General features: G+C 39.9%; 1 long non-coding RNA gene across 3 annotated transcripts; it reads left to right on the top strand.

Moving 5' to 3' along the window:
* The first annotated feature begins 7,570 nt into the window (after nucleotides 1-7,570).
* Nucleotides 7,571-9,407, top strand: LOC143121825 (uncharacterized). 3 transcript variants are annotated; one of them, XR_012986541.1, is made up of 8 exons: nucleotides 7,571-7,585; nucleotides 7,678-7,734; nucleotides 7,819-8,025; nucleotides 8,116-8,190; nucleotides 8,268-8,466; nucleotides 8,622-8,781; nucleotides 8,883-8,970; nucleotides 9,122-9,407. It is a non-coding gene; the product is annotated as an uncharacterized LOC143121825 (long non-coding RNA). The 3 variants fall into 3 exon arrangements; XR_012986542.1 differs by lacking the exon at nucleotides 7,571-7,585 and having other exon boundaries at nucleotides 7,667-7,734; nucleotides 8,119-8,190; XR_012986540.1 differs by lacking the exon at nucleotides 7,571-7,585 and having other exon boundaries at nucleotides 7,667-7,734.
* Nucleotides 9,408-13,759: the final 4,352 nt, after the last annotated feature.

Raw genomic sequence — 13,759 nt, 5'->3', positions numbered from 1 at the left:
GTTGTTTTGGCTGCCTAACTATTTATTAACTAAAAAATGATATATTGAGAGGAAAGGGCCCTTTCCATAAGTGTGTTAATCAAGCACCATGCAGTCTGCATTCATAATAATTTAGAAACGCCTATGTCAAGATGATAATGCATTCATTCTAAAATACCCTTGTATCATGATGACTGGCCATACTGTAATTATATCATAATATTATGTATATTATAGTATAAGATATTATATATATTTGTCACACAGATGAGATCAGGGAAGAGGAAGAAGGAGAATAGCAATAATAAACAATAATGTCATATCAAACAATAGCCTAATGAAAATAAACAAATACTATAATATACAAACCATAAGAAACGCTTAATTAACTAAGTACATGCTAAACAGATATGAACATATATTGCCTCTTGAAAGACCCAAAACTATAATTTTACACAGGGTAGTGCCAGTCAGATACCTTGAATCTGTTGAATGTTAGTTTCACATTTTTTAGGGCTCAATGTGTCCATTAGTTTACACAAAATTCACTAGAAGTCATTATTTAAGGGGTTATTTAAAAAAAATATTAAATGGGCTAAGCCCCGAATGTTTACAATGTCTGGCTCCGCCCCTGTCCCCGAGCGCCGCTGTTGTTGCAGGCAGCTCACTGCGCCGGGATTAGTGTGTGCTTCACCTCACTGTGTGCTGTGTGTGTTTAGTGGGATTAGTGTGTGCTTCACCTCACTGTGTGATCACTGTGTGCTGAGTGTGTTTAGTGGGATTAGTGTGTGCTTCACCTCACTGTGTGTTCACTGTGTGCTGAGTGTGTTTGCGCCGGGATTAGTGTGTGCTTCACCTCACTATGTGTTCACTGTGTGCTGAGTGTGTTTAGTGGGATTAGTGTGTGCTTCACCTCACTGTGTGATCACTGTGTGCTGAGTGTGTTTAGTGGGATTAGTGTGTGCTTCACCTCACTGTGTGTTCACTGTGTGCTGAGTGTGTTTAGTGGGATTAGTGTGTGCTTCACCTCACTATGTGTTCACTGTGTGTGTTTAGTGGGATTAGTGTGTGCTTCACCTCACTATGTGTTCACTGTGTGTGTTTAGTGGGATTAGTGTGTGCTTCACCTCACTATGTGATCACTGTGTGTGTTTAGTGGGATTAGTGTGTGCTTCACCTCACTATGTGATCACTGTGTGTGTTTAGTGGGATTAGTGTGTGCTTCACCTCACTATGTGATCACTGTGTGTGTTTAGTGGGATTAGTGTGTGCTTCACCTCACTATGTGTTCACTGTGTGCTGAGTGTGTTTAGTGGGATTAGTGTGTGCTTCACCTCACTGTGTGTACACTGTGTGCTGAGTGTGTTTCACTAATTCATGGATTGGGTTAAATGCAGAGACCAAATTTCCCTCACGGGATCAAAAGAGAATATATACTTACAGCTGGGTGCACACAGTTTGTTTCTTATGTTTGTTATCTATGTACACTTACATGTTTCTTTGAGTTATCTTAAGTTACCGTGGCGGGTGGTGAGAGGCCGACGGCAAACACATTTGGCTGGACTTCACGGGTGCTGAATCTTGCTTGGCAAAGGGCTTCTTGCGGCAATGGTGTCACGTTAAGTGTCCTCTGGAAGTAACCATCGGAAATGGACGTCATGGGAGAAAGAGGAAGCTTAATTTGGTTTTGTAATTAAGTTAATCCGTTAACTATATTGTTTATGATTATTTTCATTGAAGAATTAATATTTACTTATCTTTATGCTTATGTTGAACTGGCCATAGATTTCATGTTTGTTGTTGTCTAAATGTCAATTAGTCGTAGTCATCCCTTCTGTGTCTTGTTAGTCTAGCCGGCCGGCATATATGTCCCCCTGTCGTCCCATTTGGTTAGGTCAGTCTTTTGTGTTCAGTTCTCTCATATGCTTTGAGTTATGTTCTGTTCGTCTGACCTCATAGGCCTATTCAATTATGTTATGTTATGTTTACTTGAATTATTATTTTGATATGCTTTATCATATCTGTTTTTGAAAAAAGAAAGAAAAAATAAATAAATGTTTCATTTTGGAAAGTTAAAAATCTGCGTCCTCTTTAGCCAGCCTGCTCTGTCCCTCACAGCAGTATGGTCAATCTCACACACTGTAGAGAAACAAATGTTTAGAAAATAATACATACAAAATAATAAAAAAGACGTTTTGAAAAACACTTATAAAAAGGGTTTTTATATCAAACTCCTCATTCAGTCCAAATGGAGCCATGGTATTGAGGGCATAGTAAGTTTCACGCTGCAAAAGTAGTCGTTCAAGGTCACCACCCTTAGGTGGCCGTTCCACTTTTTCAATGCCCATACAGCGAAGGACTCCATTCATCATTCCTTCAACTGTATGAAGTCTGCTAGTACCATGAGATGAAAAACAACCCACACCATGATGCCACCACGTCCATGTTAGTAGGGTATTTTTTGGGTGATGCACAGTGCCATTTCTCCTCCAAATAGTACTATAGTAGTGTGTAGTATGACATCCGAAAAGTTCAATTTTGCTCTTGCCTGACCAGAATACATTCTCTCAGTATTTCATAGGATTGTCCAAATGTTGTGTAGCAAACTTTCAACGAGTTTTGACATGTTTTTCTTCAGCAATAGAGTCATGCGGGATGAGCGTGCGTAGAGGCCATGGCGGTGGAATGCATTACCTATGTAACAACTGTACCAAGTCTTTCTGGAGCTTTCTCCGAGTGGTCCTTGGCTCTTGGGCTACTCTTCTGACTATCCTTCTGACTTCCTGGTCAGAAATCTTGCAAGGAGATCCTGTGCATGGCCAGTTGATGATGCAGCGATGTTCCTTCCACTTGCAGATAATGGCTCCAATACTCCTTGCTGGATGATTTTGAAGTGCATCTGTAACCAGTTCTATTGATATGTTTTGCAACAATAAGGTTGCAAAGGTCTTGGGAGAGCTCTTTGCTTTTACCCATCATGAAATGTTTCTTGTGTGACACCTTGGTAACAAAAACCTTTTTATAGCCCACCAGTATGTACTAACCCAGCTTATATCAATTTGCACAGATAGGATGGATAATTTCTCTAACTACTTATAGATTCCAGTTTGTTCCTTGCCTTTGTGTACTGCTTTTTCTTAGCATGTTCAATACTTTTTCCCTGTGCCATTCCACTTTTTTACTCATAACTCTACTTTTAGACATTAATGTTTGGATTTTTATATGTGTGGATTACCTACGTTAATACTAATGTCCGGTGAAAATTTCATGCGAATAGCCTCACTGGAAGTATACTTACTGAAAAAAATGTTGACGTGTTATTTTCCCTGCTGTAATTATTTGACGTCAATTACTCAATATTCATTTATTTTTAATTCAACATGTAATTTTGTTTTGTTTTGAAAACTTATGGCATCTTTCTCCCTCCATAGTCTTCTGTGGTCATTGAACATGATTAAAAATGATGTCTCCATTTTTATCACCTGTTTCAACCCTGTTTTTCTCAAATTTTATATATATATATTTATTTTTTTTTTATTTCTATTTTAGCAAACCATCTCCATCTTCATCATCAATCCCCTTCAGATTTCCCTGGCTAACATTTCCACAAACATTCTAGACAATGCTGAAAGTATGTATTTCGATGTGTGTATATGACTTGTTGCTTTGACTAAAGCGATGCTGGGTAACGTAACTTCTGTTGACGTTCAAACAAAACAGAGAGCTAGCTCGCTACTTCCTCCCGTGCTCCTCCCGTGCAATTGAAACTCCTAAACGCACATCTCCTCTGTGATTCGGTGGAACAGTTTGTTATGTTTTTATGGGTTAGGTTTGCCTGCCCAGGTTGTTTTTGTTGCCGTTGGAGCCTGGGCTGTCCACAAAGACAGTGTTTTTTTTACAGTGTATTCAGGAGACAGGCAGCTAGCGGATGGTGAGGTATGTAAAGCGACCTTGGGTTTGAGAAAGGCGCTATATAAAATAAACGTATTATTATGTTTGCTGTAAGTGACATAAAATGTTTTAGCCTAAAAAACGTGTGGCATCGCTTAGACTTAGAACACCTTTAAACTATAGGCTTCATTAAGTTCTTTAAACTATAGGCTTCATTATGTTCTTTAAACTATAGGCTTCATTATGTTCTTTAAGCTTCATTAAGTTCTTTAAACTATAGGCTTCATTATGTTCTTTAAGCTTCATTATGTTCTTTAAACTATAGGCTTCATTATGTTCTTTAAACTATAGGCTTCATTATGTTCTGGCTCAAAGCAATTGAACATCTCTGTGGACAAGTTCAGCGCACTGTCTCTGGTCTAATGCTTGATGTTGGTCCTTCCACTGGATAGGCTGTATTTTTTTCATTTGATTGGTTCAACCGCCACCCGCCTGAATTTAATTAAAATATTATATTTCTTCACGTCATCCGCCCAATCCGCGGTTTAACCACGGAGTCCGCGGCTGTAACCGCGAACCACGCATCTCTACCGAGCGGCAATGCACCGAGTTGATACGATGGGGGTGATACGGTGGCTCGCTTGTTAGAGCAGTGTTAGGGTGCATTCAGAGCACCTCGGAATGACAAGGTCCGACAGCAAGTGTTCAAGTGCTTTCCCCACTAACACAAAACGTTAAGGGAACGTTCGGGAACGTTAGTGTATGGTTCCCTAAAGGGTATTTCGAACCAAACCAAAAACTAACGGTTAGGGAACGTTACCTAAGGGTTTCTTAACGTTCCTAAACGTTAAGGGAACCAACCAACCAAAACGTTCTCCTGTGGTTGCACAGTACCTTCACACAACGTTCCCGTTTAGTTGTTATTGGTTGTTTTTGGTTGTTCTGAGTGCACCCCCACGCCAGTAGGGGGAAGACGCCTGGTCTGCATTCAGAACCGATTGCAGTTTCACGTTGGATTAAACAAACAATAATACTTCGGTAAATAAAATATAAAATATTTTTACAATAGTTTTCTGCTATCACTAGAATACATTCAGAACATGTTTCATTTGTTCCTGTAGCCTACCATTACCATTTTACATTCACACATTTTACATTATTTGCATTCGAGGCTTCTGATTAGGTGGCAATGACGTCAATGGTAATGCGTCTCTATTCATTCCAATTCCATGCCGTGTTAAATGTGTTATATGGCATTGTGTGATTGATTGCGCCTCTATCTAACTGGAGACAATAACAGCTATAGTCGATACTAACACAAGCTCCATTTCAGTTTTTGAAGTAACATACAAAATGTTTGCAGTCACTTGATTTAGATCCACTCAAATGATTGGTCTTATAAAATCTAAGTAAGGTAAACATCATATCAAGATAATATTTATTTTAGGCTAATTTCAATTTTACTAAATAAAAAATATATACTTTTGTGCTTTTTTTTACGTATTAGGTGAACTTTAAACAAAAATCTATCAATAGAACACTTTTCACAACTAAGAAAATTCACTTCTTTCATTTCACAATTCACTTCAGTTCAATCAGACAGGCTCTCCCTTACACGTAGGCCTACCCCCACGCCAGTAGGGGGAAGACAGCGCCGATCTGCTTTCAGGTGATCGATTGAAGTCTTGTCCTGACTTCCGTAAACGGGCTCTGTTTGAATTCCGTGATTCTTGAACGCCGCTGGAAGAAGTCTTGGAATGGATTACACTCGTCTTGAATTCGATCTCACGAAAGTAAGTGAAATATGTTACAGTTTCATGATGTAGGCCTAGTGGTTGTAATGCAAGAGTTTGAGGTTTAACCTTAAGTCCTTTCACTTGTAGGGCTTTGTTATATTCCGATTCTGCCAAGTTTGTAATTTACCAGAGCACATTGCTCGTTCGTCTTTGTTTGAGCTGTTCTCAACGTGTTATGTTTTGCAGCATTGTATGTTTTGTGTCATCGTGTTAACCTGCTCGCGTTGATGTTACAAATAATAGCACTAGGCTACCGTTTCTTTTAATTCGTTTTAGTGTACAGTCAGTCCTTTTAGGCAAGTCACTCGGCAGCAGTGGTGTAGGCTAGTGGATATAGGCCTACTGTATGTAGCTGGATCTAGGCTACTGTGATGTAGGCTAGTTAGCTGTAGTGGGTAGGCTATACTGTGATCAACCCCAAATGTATCCTAGTCTATTTTAAGTGGGTATACTGAGATGGTGATGCTTTTTAAGTTGGTATAACCTACTGAACAGTCCTGCATATGTAGGCTACACTAGAGCCATAGAGATGGCTATAGATAATGTCAGAGAATGTCTAATAATCCTTAGAAGGGCTCTGTCGGCGGCCATTTTGTAACAGTTGATCGGGTAGACGATTCAAGTGAATAGACCTCTGAATTTTGCCTTCAAAAAGCTGAGATCTGGTAGCCTATCTTGCAATTTTTGCTATGGGAAAATAACATGGGGAGAGAATTATTGCACTCTCCCGGGGGCGAAGAAGTCTGAAATGCAGACATTTTGCTCAACACACGTTTGTCCTCTGCCTTCGAGTGGTAGGCTAACTGTGATCTTCAACAGGCCTACGTTAAGACAGCAACTTAGATTTGTGCTACCCCAGACCTAACTTGCAATGTAACTTGTCATAGGTAGTTAGGTTAAATTAACACCCTGATCTCCTTATAGGCAAAGATGGCAGTTTTGGTTCCTTTTTGTAGGCGAACTTCAGAGGTCTGTTGGGAAGCATACAGGAAGGGGCAGAATGTGTGTAGTAGGCTATACACAGCTGCCATACTGGCTTTACAAACTAAGCCCATGCATTTCTATGGATGCTGTGTCTCCCCATTAGAAATTCTCTGGGCTACAATACAAAAATCAAGTCAAAAGCTGGGCCAAATATCCAGTCAAGAAAATCTGGTTGTGTACAGATGACTGATTGCTGCAATACTATCAATAATAGTTTTCTCTATATGGAAATACTGCTTTGTTCTACTACTGGCTCACAAAAACGTTGTTCTCTTAACGTAGATTCATACACCAAAGCTATGGAAAAATGTCAGCGGCTGATGGACACTTCTAGCATTGAGGCGGAAGAAGATGCGAGCGTCCACAAAAGGCAGTGCATGGTCACGTGATGGTAAGACGTCTTAAACACAGACTACATTATTTGCACAATTCAAATATTCTTTTTGCAATCAGTGCAGATTGTATGGTCTTTTATTTCAGATGAATCCGTTCCGCAAGCAAGAAAGCATTCCAGGATGGTGCGTGTGCCTGGAAGCCCTGTCTGTAAGTTAACATTTATACATGTATTATTTAAGAAAACCAGTTGAGTCATATTTCCTACCATGGAACTACTGACATTAATGTTTATTAACCTAGTGCATATCATGTTACTGTTCTGATGTATTTGTCTCTTCCTGCCTTTTATTAGGTCAGCAGATGTCACTGCCTCCACCACCTGCATGTGAGTTTTTCTTTTTAGCGATTGTTTAATGTAACAGCATAGGTTTATCTTTTGCAAATGTCATGTGCAAGAAACCTACCATAAATTAACTGACCAATATTCATATTTACTTTCTTTTTAGATGAGTCAACACCACACAGGCAACCAGCTCATTGCCCAGAGCTGGATGGGTCTATTATAACGCCTGCCACTTCATCTTGGGACCCAGTTGAAGGTACAGTGTCTTTGAATTTTCCATTTCCAAGTTAATACAATTTCATGACAAGGAACTTGAGAGTAAGTAACTTTTTTTTTTGTTGTAAACAGCACAAGTGACTCATCACACAGAGGGAGGTGGCTTGGCCATGGAGACGGAAATAAGAGGTAAGAACACTCACTTAATTTGTTCACATATGCAGGTATATAATGTATTTAACAACTAAAACTAACACCATCCATTTTCCATAGCAATAAGGACAACCATTACCGCATGGCACAGCGAATGGACGCATTTGAGGAGAAGATGGATGAGCTGCTCATGCTCTTAAGGAGCTCCCAGTCACCTCCCTCTGCTCCAGTCGATGACATATTGCTGTCGTCCTGCTCGACAGTCACTGAGCTGCAGGAGAGGAGGAACAAAATGCCCTCCCTCCAGGACTTGGGTGCCAGTTGAAGGTACAGCGGCTTTGAATTTTCCATTTCCAATTAAATGCAATTTCATGACAAGGGATTTGAGTGTAACTTAACTTTTTTGGTTGTAAATAGCAGAACACGTCGCACAGAGGGAGGTGACTCCTCGCACAGAGGGAGGTGACTCAGCCATCGAGATGGAAATGAGAGGTAAGAAGACTCGCTTAATTTGTTTACATATGTAATTTTATAATGTATAACAACTAACACTATCAACTTTTCCATAGCTGTGAGGACATCCATGGTCCGCATGGCACAATCGACTTGATTGAGGGCAAGATCGAGGAGGTGCTCAGCCTCTTAAGGGGCTCACAGTCACTTCCCTCTGCTCCGGTTGAAGACCTTTTGCTGTCCCCCTGCTCGACAGTCACCGAGCTGCAAGACTTGGACCAGAGTCTTGGTAACCAGGAGAGGAGGAACAAAATGGTAATTAAATGGCCATAGTCCTGCCCTTAAGATAAACACTATGTAATTGCATAAATTCAAATCATTATAACTGAACTGACTTACAATATGAGATTGTATAAGCTCTCCACTTTCTATATGTTGTTCTATATAATTTGTATTTCTATGTTTTACAGCTACTTTTCTTGGCGTCCCTTGGAGGGTTGACTCCAGGTGCTGCCATCCGTCGTATGCTACGGCGGGTGGCAACCAACAACGTTCTAAAGGAGTACAGCCTGCGGGGCAGGAAGGCCAAGAAATCCTTTCAGGACCTAACCCTCTGCAGGGTTTTAACAGGCAGGTGTTATTTTATTGTTCACATCAGTATTATGCTTAACTTGGCTGATAAGAAGTTTTAATTTGACTTAACTTTTCTCATTTGTTGATTTCTACTATAGCTGCGGCCCAGAAAAACTTCCCTGCGCTAAATGCTGCAGAGGCGGAGGACCTGATTGGGCTAGCACTGAAGTTTGCCCCACACAGACGGTAAATTGAAATTTGTTCATAACAATCAAAGGAATGGGAAAACTACTTTTTTGTGATCAGAAAAAAAGGGTTGTTAGTAAGGCACTTTGTCTTGTTTTTTTCAACATGTTCATTCTTAGTATGACATCAAACTTTTTTTTTTTCTTTTTAGGCAAGCTGAGGACTGATCTTGTTGAGACTCGACTCGGACTTGAAGGACTGGAGCTCTATTTTTTTTTAATTATTTTTAAAGCTTTTGTATTTTTTTTTGTTGTATTAAACCTTTTGTATTTTTCTTTAATTAAAGCTATAGTATTGTCTATCAAAGCTATAGTATTTTTTTGTATTACAGCAATTGTATTTTTTACACACAAAAACAACCACACACAGGAGCAGCTTCTTTCGCACTGTTATCACTCTGTGGATAAGTGGAGTCATCCCCACTTTGACCACACCTCACATTACATACTTTATCATTCCAATATACGTCTTGCACACTACATTTGCACTATTACTTTGCACTCAACAGCCCACTCCATGTGTACTTGTATTGGTATTATGTCTTTGTATATTGTGTTGGTATCTGCCACAATGTATATTGTTGTCTATTGTACAGTGTGTCTATTTGTTGAATGTAGCACCTACCAAAGTCAAATGCCTTATGTTAATATACTTAGCTAACACTAAGTCTAATTTATATATATATATATATATATATATATATATATATATATACATACAGTGAGGCCTTTTATATTGTTTTTTTTGTCTTTTGATAATTTTATATTAAAGTTATAAGTTCCATCGATTTTGCCTGTTCATTCTTTCCTGCTAATATATAATAATGCATTCCTGCTCGTGCTGTTTAAAGTAATTGGTATGCAAAGGTTGCAATGTTAGGGGAGGGTTCCCTAAAGGTTGCAATATTTAGGGAAGGGAACGTTCCCTAAATGTTAGGGAACGTTATGGGAACAGTTAGGAAACGTTAGGGGAAGGTTTCTAAAGTTTGCAACGGTTAGGGAACGTTAGGGGAAGGTTCTCTAAAGTTTGCAACCTTTAGATAACGTTAGGGGAACGTTCAGGGAACGTTTTATATAACCAAGAACTAACGTTTCCGGAACGTTCAGCAAACTTTCCATGGGAACCAAAACTTGCTCAAAAACTAACCTTAGGGTAACGTTTGGGAACCAAAAACTAACGTTTCCGAAACCAAAAACTATGGTTCCCAGAACGTTTTGGAAACCATAAATTGTTAGCTGGGTTGCCATCGAATGTGTGACAAACACGGATGCCACAACAACAGTTAAAACATACACTCACTAATCCTAAACAAACAACTGTATTTGCTTAAAATATAGTGTAAGATGCTCGTGAAGGAAAGATATGCAGCTTTTCAAGTGATAAAAAGGGCAAATTCCCAAGTTCACATTCAAACTGTTGGACATGCAAGGCCACATGGACTACAAACGAACTACAACGTGATGACAAAAGTGATGACGAGCCCCTAACTGGGCAACTCTGTTAGCAAAATCTAGCCCCAGTTTCCGACCTCTGACTCACACGTTAAGTGACGTGAATGACGCGGAATGATGATGTTTTCACTCGGAGAAAGGTTTTTCCGAAGCCCATGAATGCTAGGTTAGAGTAGCAGTGTTAGGCCTAGTCCACACGTACCAAACCAATCTTTTTTTCCTCCGTCTTCCCTGGAACCGTATCAAGAATATTTGCGTCCAAACGGATCCATCTCAACACGACTTAACACGTTACTTCATATCCCAGGCCTATAGGTGGCACTGTTTCTTTACAGAAATTGACCAAAACTTGCTCTTTACAAACAGACAGAATAGGCTACGACGAAATGGCTAGTGCAAGCATAGACATAATATACAAGGAAACCATAATTGTTTGTGTGGACTGATGGTGAACTGTCAACTGTAGTAAACTGTAAAACTAATAAACTTTATTTTACGGTTTGTGAAGGGTGCAGTCCCGTCCATTTGGCTAACGCCAGGTAGGCCTACTAATCACCTTTACTTTCTTTGGTTGTAGGATAGTCCGTGATTCACATTAGTTTTGTCTATCACCACAATTAGGCTACTAAACGCAAGGCTTACCCAAGTTCTAGGCTATTCTGTCACCACATTTATAATATTGCTATAAAACCTTCGTTGGTAACAGTCAATACTTTTGCCTGCATCAAATCGCGCATTCGCATTCAGTGTGCTACCATCGGCTTAACGTGAGTTCTACGCGTCTTTGTATGCTTATATCTGATTTCACTCGACTGTGAATGCATGTATATGTTGTAAGACATGTAAAATAAATGAATGACACTGGCACTACGCACAAATTAATGTAGCCTAAACTTACACCGCACTTTCCTAATAACTTAAGTTCTCTCGCGTCGCTGACAGTAGCTAGAATGCATAAAAAAACACCGGGGAAAACAGTGTTCAGTCCACCAAGTCATAAGCTATCGGCGCTGCGCAGCACCAGTTGTGATATTTATCTTACGGAGTGTAATCGTAGGTAATGTAATGACTCATGTATGAAAACTAGTATTGTTAGGCAATACTATAAGTGCAAGTCCAGGGGCAGCTGAGGTGTGGCGATGACAAGATGTGCTGTTTGGCTGTCTAAACGAAGTCAAACGGGCTACGGTTTCAGATTTTTCCACTCTGGGACCACGTTTCAAAAAGGTGCGTTTAAGGACAGTGCGTTTACAGGATTCGTTTGGACGCTCGGCCAAGACGAAGCAAAACCTCTGCGTTTAACCTAAAAAGCGTCTCCGTGTGGACATGCCCTTAGAGTTGTGCCGTGAGCTATTTAGACTGGTGACGTCACTCTCCATTTTATATAGGCTTGCACGTGATTTCACACTTATGGTTCACAGTCCATTTTCCTTCGAAATAAAGATCATATGACCATGGCTGGCTGACCAACAAGGTAAAAGAAACTAATCATACTAGCAAGCACAATGCACCCTACACGTTATGGGAAGGGTTGAATTCGGGCAGGGGTAAACACTGTTTCAAGGTGCGCCCCGTGCGTAAAGTTGCGCGCCACAGTCAAAAAATATTTTTTTGTATAGCAGTGTATTGCAAACAACTTAAATTTAAGACCCAGAATTGTTTACAGATGGGCTACAGAAAGTCTCCCGTTTAATAGTCAAGTTCACCTAGCCTAATACAAGGCCTGCCTTTGGTTCATTTGATTCGTTTTACATCAGGCAAATGAAAAAAATGACTTGTTCGACTTTTGTTCATGGTTGGAATACAAATATATTCATGTTGTTTAGCCTAGGCATTTCGTACAATGTATAGATAGCCTAGTGCATTGTGCGCAGTTTATATCACAAAACGTTTGCCGCAATACGCTTTTATGACAGACAAATCTCTAATAATGGCAACGAGGAAAGACATTTCAGATCCAATTGACTTCTTATATGTTCACATAGCGTTTCAAACAAACTGCAGGTAACGTTGCAATTATGGGTGTATGGGCATTTGCTTAAAAAGGTTGAGAACCACTAATCTACAGTACATGCGAAATTTCCTGAATATTAGTGCATATTCCCTCTTGTTAAGACATTAAGAATGAAATTGCACAAAATGATAAATCGCCTGATTAGTCTCAGTAGCCTATATCTATGGAACTCCTCACATGGTGTGATTGTAGGCCTAATGTTTTTTTAAGTTATGCAGCAGCGATGGTCTTGGCCGCTGAGTGGAAGGGAGACCTCCGGTTAAACCATAGCGATCTTGTTGCTCAATGGTTTTCAAAAGTTGGCTATCACTGTATTGCAAAGGCAGTGAAATATTAGACAAATGTATGGCTACCGCTTGTTAACCCATGCCGCTTGTAAACCCATATACCTTTTGCAGCTCTGTGCATTTGTTTTAATTTGTTAGTATTATATCATAGCAAAGAACACAGTCTGAACGTACCAGATAAATGGTACAGCCCAATGGGGGTGAGGGTTTGAAAATCGTATTTCATTAGATTATATCCTGAATTGTTGGTATGTGATGGAAATACTGCATTGAATTACATGCAATATTGGATAACATTACATTTTATTATATTTTTTTCAGTACCCCCCAAACGATTATTTTCATCCCTTTTGGGAGGGTCCGAGTCTCATCTAGAGGGGTCGGACCCCCCCAATACCCCCCGTAATTCGAACCATGGGAGCAACAAACGGTCGCTGTTAAAAGTCCACCGAATTGCGGATCTACACGATCACCCACTACTTTACACTGTGCTTCCAGTGATCTCCAGACTGCAGTCTACAAGGCCTAACGTTAACGTTACCTCCAGACTGCCAGTGAATTCACCGGGTTGGTCAGTTGCTAAAGAACTTTGTTGGCGTTGCATCGGTTGTGAAGACACAGCTCTGTGCGCAGTTTTCACGGATCATCATTGCCCTTGGACATTTTCAGCTGGTTTGGAAATTGGACTAATTTTAACATCACTTTTCACCCTTTTTAAATATATTTTACTTTTTATTTGTTTATTTGTTTTGTTGTCTGTCTTGTATGTCTTGGTGTCCCGGGTACGCTGGCGACTACGCCGCTCCGTCCGGCATTTTTTGTATTTATTATTTTTAAAATGTATTTGTCATGTCTTGATGTCATGGGCACGCTGGCGACTACGCTGCTCCATCCGGCATCTTTTGTCTTGTTGTTATGTGTCTTGTTTGTGGAGCTCTTTGGGTTGCACTCTGTGCATGTTAAATGTGCTTTAAAAATAAAACTGACTTGACTTGACTTGACTGAGGATATCGGAGTGTAAGATCAGCTTTAGTGAC

The sequence above is a fragment of the Alosa pseudoharengus genome, unplaced genomic scaffold (genome assembly GCF_046254945.1).
Source record: "Alosa pseudoharengus isolate Yale_2024_CS ecotype anadromous, Long Island Sound unplaced genomic scaffold, YU_APseudo_1.1 YU_APseudo_1.1_scf_1, whole genome shotgun sequence".
NCBI classification, from domain to species: Eukaryota; Metazoa; Chordata; class Actinopteri; order Clupeiformes; family Clupeidae; genus Alosa; species Alosa pseudoharengus.
This window is presented reverse-complemented; position numbering and strand designations above follow the sequence as displayed.